Source organism: Choloepus didactylus, chromosome 2 (assembly GCF_015220235.1).
Source record: "Choloepus didactylus isolate mChoDid1 chromosome 2, mChoDid1.pri, whole genome shotgun sequence".
NCBI lineage: Eukaryota > Metazoa > Chordata > Mammalia > Pilosa > Megalonychidae > Choloepus > Choloepus didactylus.
Genome location: NC_051308.1, coordinates 232,774,685 through 232,788,032, shown reverse-complemented (window position 1 = coordinate 232,788,032; position 13,348 = coordinate 232,774,685). Strand labels below are relative to the sequence as shown.

The 13,348-nt window shown below is 48.3% G+C and overlaps 1 protein-coding gene across 9 annotated transcripts in view; it reads left to right on the top strand.

Moving 5' to 3' along the window:
* The window catches only part of ARHGEF10L (Rho guanine nucleotide exchange factor 10 like), a 167,741-nt gene that overhangs the window by 13,338 nt on the left and 141,055 nt on the right, over window positions 1-13,348 (top strand). For 3 of the 9 annotated variants that reach the window (XM_037828369.1, XM_037828367.1, XM_037828366.1), the window contains exon 1: window positions 9,672-9,886. The exons of 1 other annotated variant lie outside the window; for it this stretch is intronic. The gene's annotated coding sequence lies outside the window, so the exon portion shown is untranslated. Of the gene's footprint in view, window positions 1-9,669; window positions 9,887-13,348 lie in introns of those variants that run through there. 5 more of the 9 variants (XM_037828365.1, XM_037828368.1, XM_037828371.1 and 2 more) reach the window with 3 other exon arrangements.

Here is a 13,348-nt window from a genome sequence, read left to right as displayed (position 1 = left end):
AGTTCCTTAAAAATGTCACTCTTAGTTGCTCTTGGTGTGTTTGTCCTCTCTTAGCTTCTCCGGAGCAAGAGTCTGGTTTTAATGGCCATCTTCAAACTGTCTCTCATCTGCAGCTACTCTCTCAGCTTCTGTGCATTCTTCAAAGTGTCCCTCTTGGCTGTAGCAGCTTGCTCCTTCTGTCTGATCTTATATAGTGCTTCAGTAATTTAATTCAGACCCACCCTGAATGGGTGGGCTAATACCTCCATGGAAATTATCCAATCAGAGTCATCACCCACAGTTGGGTGGGGCACATCTCCATGGAAACACTCAAAGAATTACAATCTAATTAACACTGATAGGTCTGCTCACACAAGATTACATCAAAGATAATGGCGTTTGGGGGGACATAATACATTCAAACTGGCACACTCATATACTGAAAACTATAAAAACTATAAAACATTGCTGAAAGAATTGCTAAATAAATGGAAAAACACCCTGTGTTCATGGATTGGAAGACCTAATATTGTTAAGATGGCAATACCACCTAAAGCAATCTACAAATTCAATGCAGTCCCTATCAAAATTCCAGTGGCCTTTTTTGCAGAAATGGAAAATCTGTTACTAAAATTTATATGCAACAGGTCCTAAATAGCCAAAGCAACCTTGATAAAGAAGAAAATAGTTGGAGGACTCAAACTTCCTAATTTCAAAACTTACTAAAAAGCCTTGGTAATCAAAACATTGTTGTACTGGCCTAGAGACAGACATACAGACCAATGGAATAGAATTGAGAGTCCAGAGATAAATCCACACATCCACGGCCAGTTGATTTTCATCAAGGATGCCAAGACCATTCAATGGGGAAAGAAGAGTTTCTTCAGCAATTGATGCTCGGACAACTGGAAATCCACATGCAAAAGAATGAATGTGTTCCCCTACCTCTCACCATATACAAAAATTAGTCCAAAATGGAGCAATAACCTAAATATAAGAGCTAATACTATTAAATTCTTATAAGAAAACAGGGAAATATCTTCAGGGCTTTTAAGTAGGCAATGGATTTTTAGATTTTTCAGTAAAAGCACAAGCAACAGAAGAAAAAGAGATAAAATGGACTTTATTAAAATTAAAAACTTTTGTGTATCAAAGAGCATTGTCAAAAAAGTGAAAAGACAACTTACAGAATGGGAGAAAAGATTCGGGAGCCATTTATCTGATAACAGTTTAATATCCAGAATGTAAAAAGAACTTCCATGACTCAACAACAAAAGAAAAACAACCCAATTAAAAAACAGGCCAAGGATTTGAGTAGACATTTCTCCAGGAAGATATTCAAATGTCAGAGAAGTATGTGAAAAGATGCTCAACATCATTAGCCATTAGAGAAATGCAAATTAAAGCTACAGTGAGATACCACTTCACACCCACTAGAAAGTCTTGGCCAGGATGGGGAGAAATAGGAACTCCAGTACATTGTTGGTGGGAGTTTAAAATGAAGCAGCCACTGTGGAAACAGTTTAGCAGCTCCTCAGAAAGTTAAACATAGATTGCCATTAGGACCCAGCAATTCTACTCTAGGTATATACCCCAAACAATTGACAGCAGGGACTTGGAGAGATATTTTTTCACCAGTGTTCATCTCAGCATTATTCACAATAGCTGAAAGGTGGAAGCAACCCAAGTGTCCATCGACAGATGAATGGACATATTAAAATGTGGTGTATCCAGAATGTTATTTGGCAGTAAAAAGAAGCGAAGTGCTGGTGCATGTGACAACATGGATGAACCTTGAAGACATCATATCGAGTGAAGTAAGCCAGACACAAAAGGACAAATATTGTATGATTTCCTAATATGAGATACTTAGACTAAGCAAATTCAGAGAGAGAAAGCAGAATAATGGCTACCAGGGGTTGAGGGAAAGGGGGAATGGGGAGTTATCGCTAAGCGAGTGTGAGTTTTTGTTAGGGATGATGAGAACAGTCTGGAACTAGACCGTGGTGACATTACACAGCACTGTCAATGTAGTTAACATCAAAGAATCGCCCACTTGAAGTGGTTAAAATGATTTTTATGTTATATATAGTATCACAATTAAAAATAGAGTATTTAAAAATTTGAAATTAGTTGTTAGTATTAAAAATCAGGAGATTTTACATAGAAATATGAATTTCTGGTTTCTCTTGGGAAAAAATGGAAAGATCTGGAGACATTGGGCATAGTAATACATCTCCTGAACTGGTGGTGGATGCCCTCTTGACCCGGAGCCTGAGACCTAGTATTGGTTGTCACTGTACACCCAACCTGCTTCTCCCTTTACATTCCCTTCCCGGGCCTCCTTGGCACTGGAGTTTGCCACCTTATCCCACAATTTCCCAGGGATCAGGAATTGCATGGACACAAAAATTACACAGCTCCTCAAAATTTTGGACTATGTATACGAGCCCAGTTCTGTGCTAAACAGCCCACAAATATTATCTCATTTAATCTTCTGAACATCCCCATAAAGTATTATAATTTTCACCCTCATTTTACTGATGATGAAACTGACACTCAGAGTTAAATAACTTGCCCTAGATCAAACCCAGTCCATCGAACTCGAGAAACAATTTCAAACATACAGAAAGTTGCAAATAGATACAAATCACATTTTCCCTGTCTAAATTTCCTGCAAAACAGGACATTCTCCTACAGAACCATAATCAAACCATCAAAATCAGGAAATTCACAAGGAAAGTTTATACATCTAATCTTCAGCCTTTACTGAAGTTTCACCAACTGTCCCAATAATAATGCCTTAGAGCAAAAGGATTCACAGTTGATCCTTCTTCATGGATTCCTTACTTGTGAATTTGCCTATTTGTCAAATCAATACTCGTGGCACTTTCGTGGCCATTTCCAGACATGTACAGAGAGGTGAAAAATTTGAGTTGCCTGACATGCATGCTCAAATAAGGCAACTCTCTGTCTTCTTGTCTCAACTCTCATACTGTAAGCAGGTGTCCTTTACACACTAGATTCGGTGCCATGTTTTTCACATTTTTGTGCTTTTTGTTGGGGATTTCGCTGTTTAAAATGGTCCCCAAGCACAGAGCTGAAGTGCTATCCAGTGTCCCTAAATGCAAGAAGGCTATGCTGCACCTTACAGAGAAAATACGTGCATTAGGTAAGCTTTGTTCAGGCATGAATTATAGTGCTCTTGGCCATGAATTCAATGCAAATGAATTGGCAATGTCTATTAAATAAAGTGTCTTTAGACAGAAACGCATAAAATGAAGTTATGTATTGGCAGGTTGATGAGATTGTTGTGACTGAAGGTTTCAGGAGCCTAACCTTGCATTTCCCCTATGAGCAATGGTTCAGCATTTGCAAATTCAGTGTTCGTGTTGACTTTATAGAACATAACTACCGTGAATAGCAAGAACTGACTGTAGTTGAGAATCACACGTTGTATTTAGCTATCAAGCCTCTTTAAGTGTCCTTCAATCTGGAACACTCCCTCAGTTTTTTCTTGACTTGCTTGACTTTGGTCCTTTTGAAGACATTTAGAGGAATGTCCCTTGATTTGGGTTTGTTCGATGTTTGCTCGTCATTATGTGGTTTACGCATCTTTGGCAGGAACATCATGAGTGATGTGTGTCCTTCTCAATGCATCACATCAGGAGACACCTGATGTCCAAATATCCCATTACTAGTCATGTTAAATTTGACCACTTGGATAAGGTGGTGTCTGCCAGGTTTCTCTGCTGTATATATTTTGGGCGGAAGTACTTTGAGACTATATAAACAGCCATTCCTAACTTTCAAATTTATTCATTCATTTTATATCAGTATGGATTTTTTGTTTTCTATTTTATTTAAAGGAATATAAACTGTTATAGTCATTTATTTGGAGTCTCAATTGTCCTCAGTTTGGCTAGTGGAAGCATCTTTGAGCTGGTTTCTGCATTCTTTTGATATGTCTCCATCATTCTTTGAATAACTCATTGCTTTCTGGCACAATGTTTCAGGCTCAGCTTGTTCTTTCCTTGGAATCATCCATTTCTCCAAGGAACCCTGGTTCCTTTTGGTGGAGAATGGTATTTAGAAACCCAAATTTGGATGCTAGCTGTACTCATTGCTATTGGAGCTTCCTTGCTCCAGGCCCTCTTGGAGGACAGAGCTATGAGTTCACACAGAAATCTCCAACCCCAGTCCTTCAAAATCCTGTGAGAGACTTCAATTAGCGATATGAATGAAGTGGATCTGGTTAGGACTAAGGCAAATCAGACCAAAGGGTAAAACTGACTGGGTTTTAAAACTACAACTTTTGTGTGAGACCAAGGGAGGAGATATTTACTTGGTGTAGGATCTATATTTTCTGTAGCACACGAAATAATTTAACTTGTATGATCAGTTCGTTTGAACACCCTAGGTGCATGGAGCTTGAAAGGGAAGTGGGATTTGGTGAGTTTGTACAGGCTGGAGTGAAATCCCAATACATCCCAGAGTGATATGGGCAGACAGTAAAAGTGTATTTGTAGGGCCCCACCTGGGTTATTGCTGATTTTCTCACAAACATTGAGGACTGCCATTTTGGTGGGCCAAGCCCTCGATCTGGGGGCTTTCCCTTATGAGGCTTCTTGCTGCAAAGGAGAGGCTAAGCCTACTTATAACTGTGCCTAAGAGTCTCCCCCAGAAAGCCTCTTTGTTGCTCAGATGTGCCCCACCCCCTCTCCAAGTCCACTCAGCAGATAAAACTCAGTACCTTCCCCCCTACGTGGGACATGACTCCCAGGGGTGTGAATCCCCCTGGCAATGCGGGAAATGACTTTTGGGGATGAGCCTGGACCCAGCACTGTGGGATTGAGAAAATCTTCTTGACCAAAAGGGGGAAGAGAGATGAAACAAAACAAAGTTCCAGTGGCTGAGAGATTTCAAATGGAGTCAAGAGGTCACTCTGGAGGGTATTCTTATGCACTATATAGGTATCATTTTTTAGTTTTTGGTGTGTTGGAATGACTAGAGGGAAATATCTGAAGCTGTCAAACTGCAACCAGTGACCTTGATTCTTGAAGACGATTGTATAACTATGTAGCTTGCACAGTGTGACTGTGTGATTGTGAAAACCTTGTGGCTCACACTCCCTTTATCCAGTGTATGGACAGATGAGTAGAAAAATGGGGACAAAAATTAGAGGAAGAATAGGGCGGGATGGAGGGGATGGAAAGATTTAGGTGGTTTTTTTTTTCTTTTATTTTTATTTTGGAGTAAGGAAAAGGTTCAGAAATTGATTCTGGTGATGAACACACAAATGGATGATGGTGCTGTGAATAACTAATTATACACTGTGGATGACTGACTATAGCATCTATGAACATATCTCAATAAAACCGTATTAAAAAAAGTAAATGAACAATTTGGGGGGAGGAAGGGAATGGGATGTTTTGGATGTTCTTTTTTATTTTAATTTTTATTTTATTTTTTGGAGTAACAAAAATGTTCATAGATTGATTATGGTGATGAATGCATAACTATATGACTATACTGTGAACAACTGTATACTTTGGAAGATTATATGTTATATGAATATATCTCAATAAAATTGCATTAAAAATAAAATAGTAAAGCTTGAAAAAAAAACCCTGTGAGCTAGAACAGGGCAAAAGGATTGTTCTCCCCACTTTATAAGCAGAGGAACCAAGTGCAAGGGGGTGAGGGCTTTGCTCAGGGTCCTATGGAGAGCTCAGATGGGAATCAGGCTCAGACCCCTGTACTGTGTCCATTTCTAGCCCACAGGACTTGATCTGCCCACTCCTCCCCCCATGGCTTTTTGGTAGGACTCTGAGGCTATATCCCCAAAGAGAATGAGCTGCTCAGACTGGTGTCTTCCTGGTGCTAAGGAAGCCCACCGAGTGGCAGCTTAGGGAAGCCAGGCTCCCCCCCAACCTGAGCCCTTGTGACACCTCTGCCCGGGACCGTGCCTCTGACCTCAGCTTGCCTCCCTTCAAATGCAGGCCTTGGGTTGTAAACCCCACTCCAAATGCCAGTCCAACTGACCAGGGGCAGGAGTGCTATGGGCAGAGGGCCTCATCTGGGCAAGACAGACTGTCACCCTCATTTGTAACCAACATGTGACCTGACCTCTCTTGGATTGGTTCTCATAATATGGCAAATAATAAGGACTAACTACTTCCTGTGAGGTCTCCATTCATACTGCCTTGGGTAAGGATTGTCTCTGGGCTGGGAAAGTTCACATTCCCATCTATGCACTTCCTTTCTGACATACTATGGGGCTGGGCCGGAGGAGGGGGCAGGCTGGGAGGAGGAGGCTTTGTCACCAGCCTGCTGTGCCGCTCTGGACAAGCCCTGGATCTGGACAAGTCACTTAGCCTCTCTGGAAATGGAAAATGCCATCCTTGCCCGCCCTCTGTCCCTCCTTCCCAAGTCAGTGGTGGAGGCAAGGGAAAACAGATTCCTGAGTCCCATCCAGATGTAACATATCATTAATTATTATGCTTACACAATAAATCCTGCACTTGCCCGAATGCTCAGGGAGTGGGTAATTCTGGTTAATTGAATGTTCTGGGACATGGAAACGTTCCCAGAAATCCTGTTTGTTCCTTTTGTGGTTATTGAAGCCCATTCACTCACCAACTCAGCAAATATTTGTCTCGTGCCTACGCAGTGTACCAGGTGCTGGGGATACCACCACAGATGAGACAGCAGAGGCCCAGCCTCTATGCGGCTCACGGTCAGAGGGAAAGATGCAGGGCAAACACCCCCTACAACACGGTAGGTTTTGTGCACTGACTGGGGAAGTGCAGGAAGCTGTGCGAGTCCAGGTGTCCAGCCCAGGGGCACCAGAGAAGAGTTCCTTGAGAAGCTACTAAGTTAAGAGCATGAAAAAGCCATTAGTTATAGAGTATCTAGAGGATGGAGCAGTGAAGGGCTTCCAGGCAGAAGGAACAGCATGGGCCAAGGCCCAGTGGCGCGAAACACCTTGTGCAGACATTTATGCCATGACACTCAGAATGTGAAGCCAGGAAGGCAGGAGAGACGAAGGGCTGAGAGAGCAGATGGTGGAGAGAGCGAGAATGCAGGGAATCTGGCTTGGGCTGGGGCCTGGCCTGGAAGGTGAGGGCTGCAGTTTCATTTATTCTCGAATGTTTTGTGATGTGATTCTTGTAAAAGTAGAGTAGACAGAAAATGAAATCAAAACCCTAATTCACAGCAAAGGGTGAATCAAACTCAGCTGGGTGACACAGGCCTGTGCGGAAGGATAGTGGCAAGGGGATAACACAGCGGTTTCTGAGGGGCCACTGCTCCTTGGGGCCTGCAGAGTGTGGCGGGGGGCAGGCAGTGGGGGATACAGGCCTGGCTTTGCTGGATCTTCAGAATTGCCAAGAGAAGCCAAAAATCTGGCTATTTATGGGAAACCTCCCAATTGTTAAACGTTGGCCACCAATTAACAACAACAAAAACCACTGTGAGCAAAACAAAATGCTTCTGTGGGCTTGATTTGTTCTCAAGTTGGTGGTTGGCAATCCTGGACCCAGAAGGTTCGTTCTTTTGGTCAAGGTTTGAGGGTGTCCACTTGGAATCCATTATGATCCTGTAAGAGTGAAGTGCTCCTAGGCTGTGCTGGGCCCTGGGGGCACGGTGGGGCTCCAGGGCACCATCCCTGTCTTCCAGCCTAGATCATAGTTGGGACAGTTGAAATCAATACACAGGCAGAGCCAATGCCTAACAAAAGCACTAAGTGCTGCGGAGCTCAGAGGATTCCATGGCCAGGGAACTGAGCCCTGTTGGGAGGTTTCCTGGGGATTGGGGGCCCTGTCTCAGTTCTGGGACTGGTAAGACTTAGTCCAACCCAAAGAAGGGGCGGGCATCCCAGGTTTAGGCCTTGGAGGGAATAAGGCAGCCAAGGAGAGTTGGGGTAGATTTTGAAAAGCTGCGAATGCACTTGGCTCTGTCAATGTGAGCAAGGACTCAGATGTTTCAATTCTGGTCCAAGGCTCAGTGCTATGAGCTCTGAGTCACTCGATCAACAGCTGAAGATAATGTTTTTTCCTGCTCTGCTGGCAGTCCAGAAACTTTCCTCTCTGCTCTCATGGCCAACATTTATTCACCCTTGGAATGGAAGCTCAACCAGGGCAGGGGCCATGAAGTTTTGTTCCCTGATATCTCCCACATGCTTGAAACAAGGTCTGGCACATAGTAAGTGCTCAATAAATATTTACCAGCTGCTGACTATGAACCTAGTGTTGTCCTATACCTGGAAATACAAACTTCATGGAGCTGCTGTTTTTGCATGGAGATGGACAGTAAACAATCAAACCAGTCAATGAATAAGATGATTCCAGACAGGAAGACCTGGGTGTGGCCGCACTCAGGTGGCTGGACTATGAGAACTGAGGGGGCAGGGCCAGGGTCTGTCAGGATCCTTCTTACCACTGTGTCTGGTGCCTGACAAATAGGGAGGAGTAAAAAGAAAACTGTTTTTGTTGGCTGTATTGAAGGAATGAACACAGGCTGACAAAAAGTTCATCCCACACCTGTATGCCCATTGGAGGCTGCAGAACCCATTATTATCAACCCGGGAATAATTGCTGATAAGCCAGAGTGTGAATTTCATTGCAAATAGAGAGGTAGCAGGGAGTGTTTAATAACAACAGGGATAATCTTAATTAATGACCTGATAACCGTAATTAATTGCATCATATCCGGAGGCTCTCTTTGGAGTTCTGAGATGGAGTTAACTATGTTTGGCTGCTTTGGAGGCGGGAAGGGGAGGGCGGCCGCTGCTCAGATCTTGCTTCCACCACTTCCTTGCTGGGTGAGCTTTGGCAAATTACTCACAGCTCTGAGCTTCAGTTTTCCATCTGGAAAAATGGGCTGCATCACAGAGTTGCCATCAGGATTCAGTGGGACAGAGGTCAGAGCCCTCAAAGCCTGTGGCTGCCAGGACCCTACCTGGTTATTGCTGGAGGTCAGGGTGCAAGCCTGCAAAGTGCCCTAGTCGGGTGTTTTGGGAAGCTACCGAGGGGTTCCTGGGCTGGAGGGCTCTTCCCTGAGGAGACTGGGTGCTGTGGCAGGTGGCAGGTCTGGGATTTCCCCTGGTGCAGAATCAGCCGCTGCTGCCTCCCAGGAATCTCTCGCCCTTCTAGGGAATCAGAGCAAACAGCTGGAAGCCAGAGAGGAGAAGCAAGCAGCCAGAGTGTGAGATCTCTCCAAAGGAGAAATGAGGAAACAGGATAGTGCCCTGCAGGCACTGGTGGGAGAAACGGGAAGGTGGGAAGGGACACTGGGAGTGAGGGAGTGAGGAGGTCCCTGGGTGACCTGGCGCAAAGCCCCGTCCTCCCCGCGGGCCTCAGTTTCCCCTCCTATATTGTGGGAGGTTGGGTAAGCGAGCCAGGCCCCCTCCCCTTCGGTGAGACACCGGCAGGGCCAGCGCGAGGGCTCGCAGCCTCCAAGCACCGGGCGATTGTTGGGGGGTTGGGGGACGCCCTCCTCCCTCCCACTCCCCCGGCGCCGGGAGGGACGCGGCGGCTGCGGCCCCGGCCACAAGGGGTTAAGCGGTGACTTCAGCCGCGGCGACCCGGGACCGGGCGGCGGCGGGGCGCGGAGCCGGGCGGGCGGGCGGGGGTGGCGCCGCCTCGTGCCGTGCGCGGCGGCTGGACCAGGCCGCTCCGAGGCGGGCGGCGGCGCACTCCCGGCCGGGCCGCGACCTCGCGGGAGGCGTGCGCGGCGCGGCCATTGGCTCGGGCGGCGGCGGCGAGGCCGGGCCGCTGGGGGCGCGGGGCTGGGGCGCCGTCCCGGCCATGGGCGCCCGCGGCGGCCAGCAGAGCTCGTCGCGCCGACCGGCGCCTTTGTGAGCGGCGCGGACAACAAAGGCGCGGGCCCCAGGCGGCCGAAGCCGGTGAGTGCGGCCCAGGCCGGCGCGGGCCGAGCGGGGTCGCGGGGTCCCCGGGCGCGGCCTGCCGCGGGCGGCGTCTCCGCGGGCTCTGGGGGTGTCGCTGTGTCTCTCGGGGTCTCCCCAGGCGCCGGCGTCTCGGTGCCAGTGGCCGTGAGTCCCGGTGTCCCCATGGCTTGTCCCTCTGTGCGCCTCTGTGCTCTTGCGTGATCTTTGTGCGTCTCTCAGAGTCTCTGTGGGAGACAGTCTCTGGAAGCCCGCGAGCTCTGCGTCGTCTCTGGTGGGTCACTGTCAGCGGTTGTGTGTCTGTGTATGTATTTCTGGGTCTTTGAGTGTGAGGGGGGTCCTGGGTCTTCCCTGAACCCCGGGGAGCCACTGGGTCCTTGTGTTGAGTGTGTGTCTCTAGAGGCTGGTGTCCCTGGGAGTCCGGGTCTTTCCTCTGTGTGCATCTCACCTTGTGTCACTGGTGTGAGTGCGTGTACCCCTGGCCTGCACAGATGGGTCCCTTGGGCGTCCCTCCGCGTGTCTCCTGACTGGCCTTTGTGTATCAGCACATGCAAGTGTGTGTATTTGCATGTGTATGTATGTTTATGTGTGTATGTGACCTCATGGGTAAGGACATATTGGAAATCCCTACCCCCACCCCGTGCCTCACTTTCCCCAGCAGTCACCAGGGCTCCAGGCCTCCCCCGCCCCCACCTTGGTCCCCCTCCCCCTGCCCTGACCTTGGATTGCGTGTGGTCAGGAACAAGCTCCTGGAGCCTCTGTTCTGGGTCAGCCTCTCCCACCCTGGACCCCTGCCCAGAGGTGGAACGAGGCCTGCCCTGGACAGAGAGCCGTGTGGGAGCAGCTGGTGTCCGGGTCACTCATGCAGAGCCCTCAGGCCCGGCGCTGCCTGAGGCTGGGATGTGAGTGTTGGGGGTGGGCCCTGTCGAGGATGGAGACTGGCCTCTAGGGCCTCTGGGGTGGTCGAGAGGGAGCCAGGCTGATGTAGGAGAGTGTGGGGTCATGTCTTCCTCCCTCTCCAAGGAGGTCACACAGAAAGCCCGAGTTCCTGGGGGTGGGGTCCTTGGGGCAATGGGGAGTGGGCTGCCCCTCCCACTGGCCTGGGAGCTGAGTGGCTGCCTCAAAGTCCTTGACCTTCCCTTGGGATTCAAGTAGGGACGCTAACCCCACCCGCCCGCAGCCCCATCTGCTGCTCCTCGGATGCTGGGGAGAGAGGGCAGATTGTGCAGGCTCATTAAAATGCACAGCCCTTCCTCGCAGGCCCCTCCTGAATGGCCGTGAGCTGCAGCATCTGTCCTTCCACCTGTCTGTCCATCCATCTACCCAACACTGTGGCCCAGCAGTGTCCAGTGTTCCAGGAGGGCGCACAGAACGGAAAGGAGGGCATAGCCTGGGAATCTCCAAGCTTCCAGCGGCTGTGGGGTCGGGCTATTCTTCTAATTCCTCAAGCGTTAGGGTGAAACTCAGAACCCTCTTCGTGGCTTGTAAGGCCTCGCCCTGTGCCCCTGTTTGATTCCCCTTCTGTCACACCACACTGGCCTTCCCGAGGGCCCCCCACTCCCCACTGCTCCCATCCACCACGAGGCTTTGCTCTCGCCATTCCCTCTGTCCAGGAAGGTGGTCCCACCCGTCACCTCTTTCATTTCTCCCTTGGGGGTTGCTTCCTCTCCAGCCGACCAGGCTGGTTCAGGAGCCTTTGTTCCTGATGCTCTCAGAACTTCCTATCAGAGCCCTGACCTTGGTGGGGGTGGCTGGTTCACATCTCCCAGTGGACTGTGAGCCTTCGAGAGCAGGGACCAGGGCTGTCCTTGGTCACCAGCCTGGCACATAGTAGGTGCTCTGTAAACAGTGGCTGCATAAGTGCATGTCCAGCAGCTGATGGTTCCTTAGTTCTACTATTTCAAGTTTTAACTTTGTAAGAGTCCGGGGAGGGGGAGAAAGCTGGTAGACGCCTTGGGGCCCAGGTACCAGGTTAGGATAAGAGGAAGGTCTACTATTAATTAGATAAATAGTAAATTAATAGACATTTGTAGTATCTTCTGAGTACCCAGTGCTGGGCTAGTGCTTCATATGTGTGACATCTTTTCTTAAGCAGTGGGAAGGAAGGAGCAGAGTGGAAAAATATAATCTTCTTGGGAGATACATTTTGAAAAGATAAAGTAGGTGATATATATGATAAAGTCATAGTAACTTGGATTTATGTTGTACTTTCACATCCATTATCTTTGTTTCTACAACAACCATCATAATCAGGCAGGGACCATGGGTTCATACCCATTTCCCAGATGAGGGAAATGAAACACCCAGCATTTAAGTGACTACCTAAGGTCACGGCTAGTCAGCCAAGGAGCCAGGGCTCAGGCCTGGGTCTCCCTGACTGCACATTCCTTGCTTTCTTCTGCAGACTTGTCTTCAGTGCCTTTCTCTTCTCATCAGTCACCCAGATCAACGGTGGTGAATGAGACACTGTCCTTACCCTCAGGGGGCCTCAAGTCCAGGGTGAGGGGGCAGTTGGACTCATAAACTAGGGAGTGTGCCAGAGTTCTCTGTTCACCCCACCCTGCTGCCTTGGCCCCAGCTCAGCCCCTTCCTTGCCATGTGTCCCTGGAGAGTGCCTTTGTCTCTCTTCACCTCAGTGGAGGGCATCAGAGCCGTCTTCCTTCTGGGTCCTGGGCTGATAGAGTTCCCAGGGATCCTTACAGGGTCTGTGCTGGAGCCAGCGGGTGCCAACAATGAGAGCCGATTTTGCCAGGTGGTTGTTAAACTCAGCCATAATAAAAAAATGGTTAGTATGTAGATTTAAAGCTAAATAAATTATATTAAAAACAAAGGTAATAAATACTCAAAGTGTAGTACTTCCTAATTATTTTGCTGCACTGTGCTATTATCTACGTGCCTGTGGATATTTGCCTCCTTTGTGTATGTATATAATGTACATAAGGAACTGTGTGTTCAGTGATGTCAAGCTAGTAGCTTGAAAATGGCCACAGTGAAGGTATTTACACCATGGAAACTGACAAACACTGTGAATCAGGGCTTGTGTTCCCTGGAGAACTGGCTGTTGGCCATCACTTACCAGCTCACCACTGGCCCTGGGCACCCAGCAGTGAGCCACGCAGCCAGAGCCCCTCTGCGGGAATTGACATGCTGAAGCGATCCTGTTCCAGTGCTGGGTTTGGGGGTTGTGGGTGTAAAGTGAGAAGGGCAGCTGCGGGGTTGGACCTCCTGCAGGGGTGGTGGAGTTGTATCTTGCTCTTGAATGAACTCTCCACCCAGAAACCGAGTTAGTTCCATGCACCAAGAAGAAAGGGAATAGGAGAAGAGACTCAGTTAATTGAGCACCTGCTCTGCTGCTGAGTGAATAACCAAAGTCAGGACGATGCAGGCACCTGGAGATGAAGCAGCAGTTTGTCTGAAGACAAACTTTGGACAGGTCAAGTAGCTCAGGGCTGGCGGGAGGCG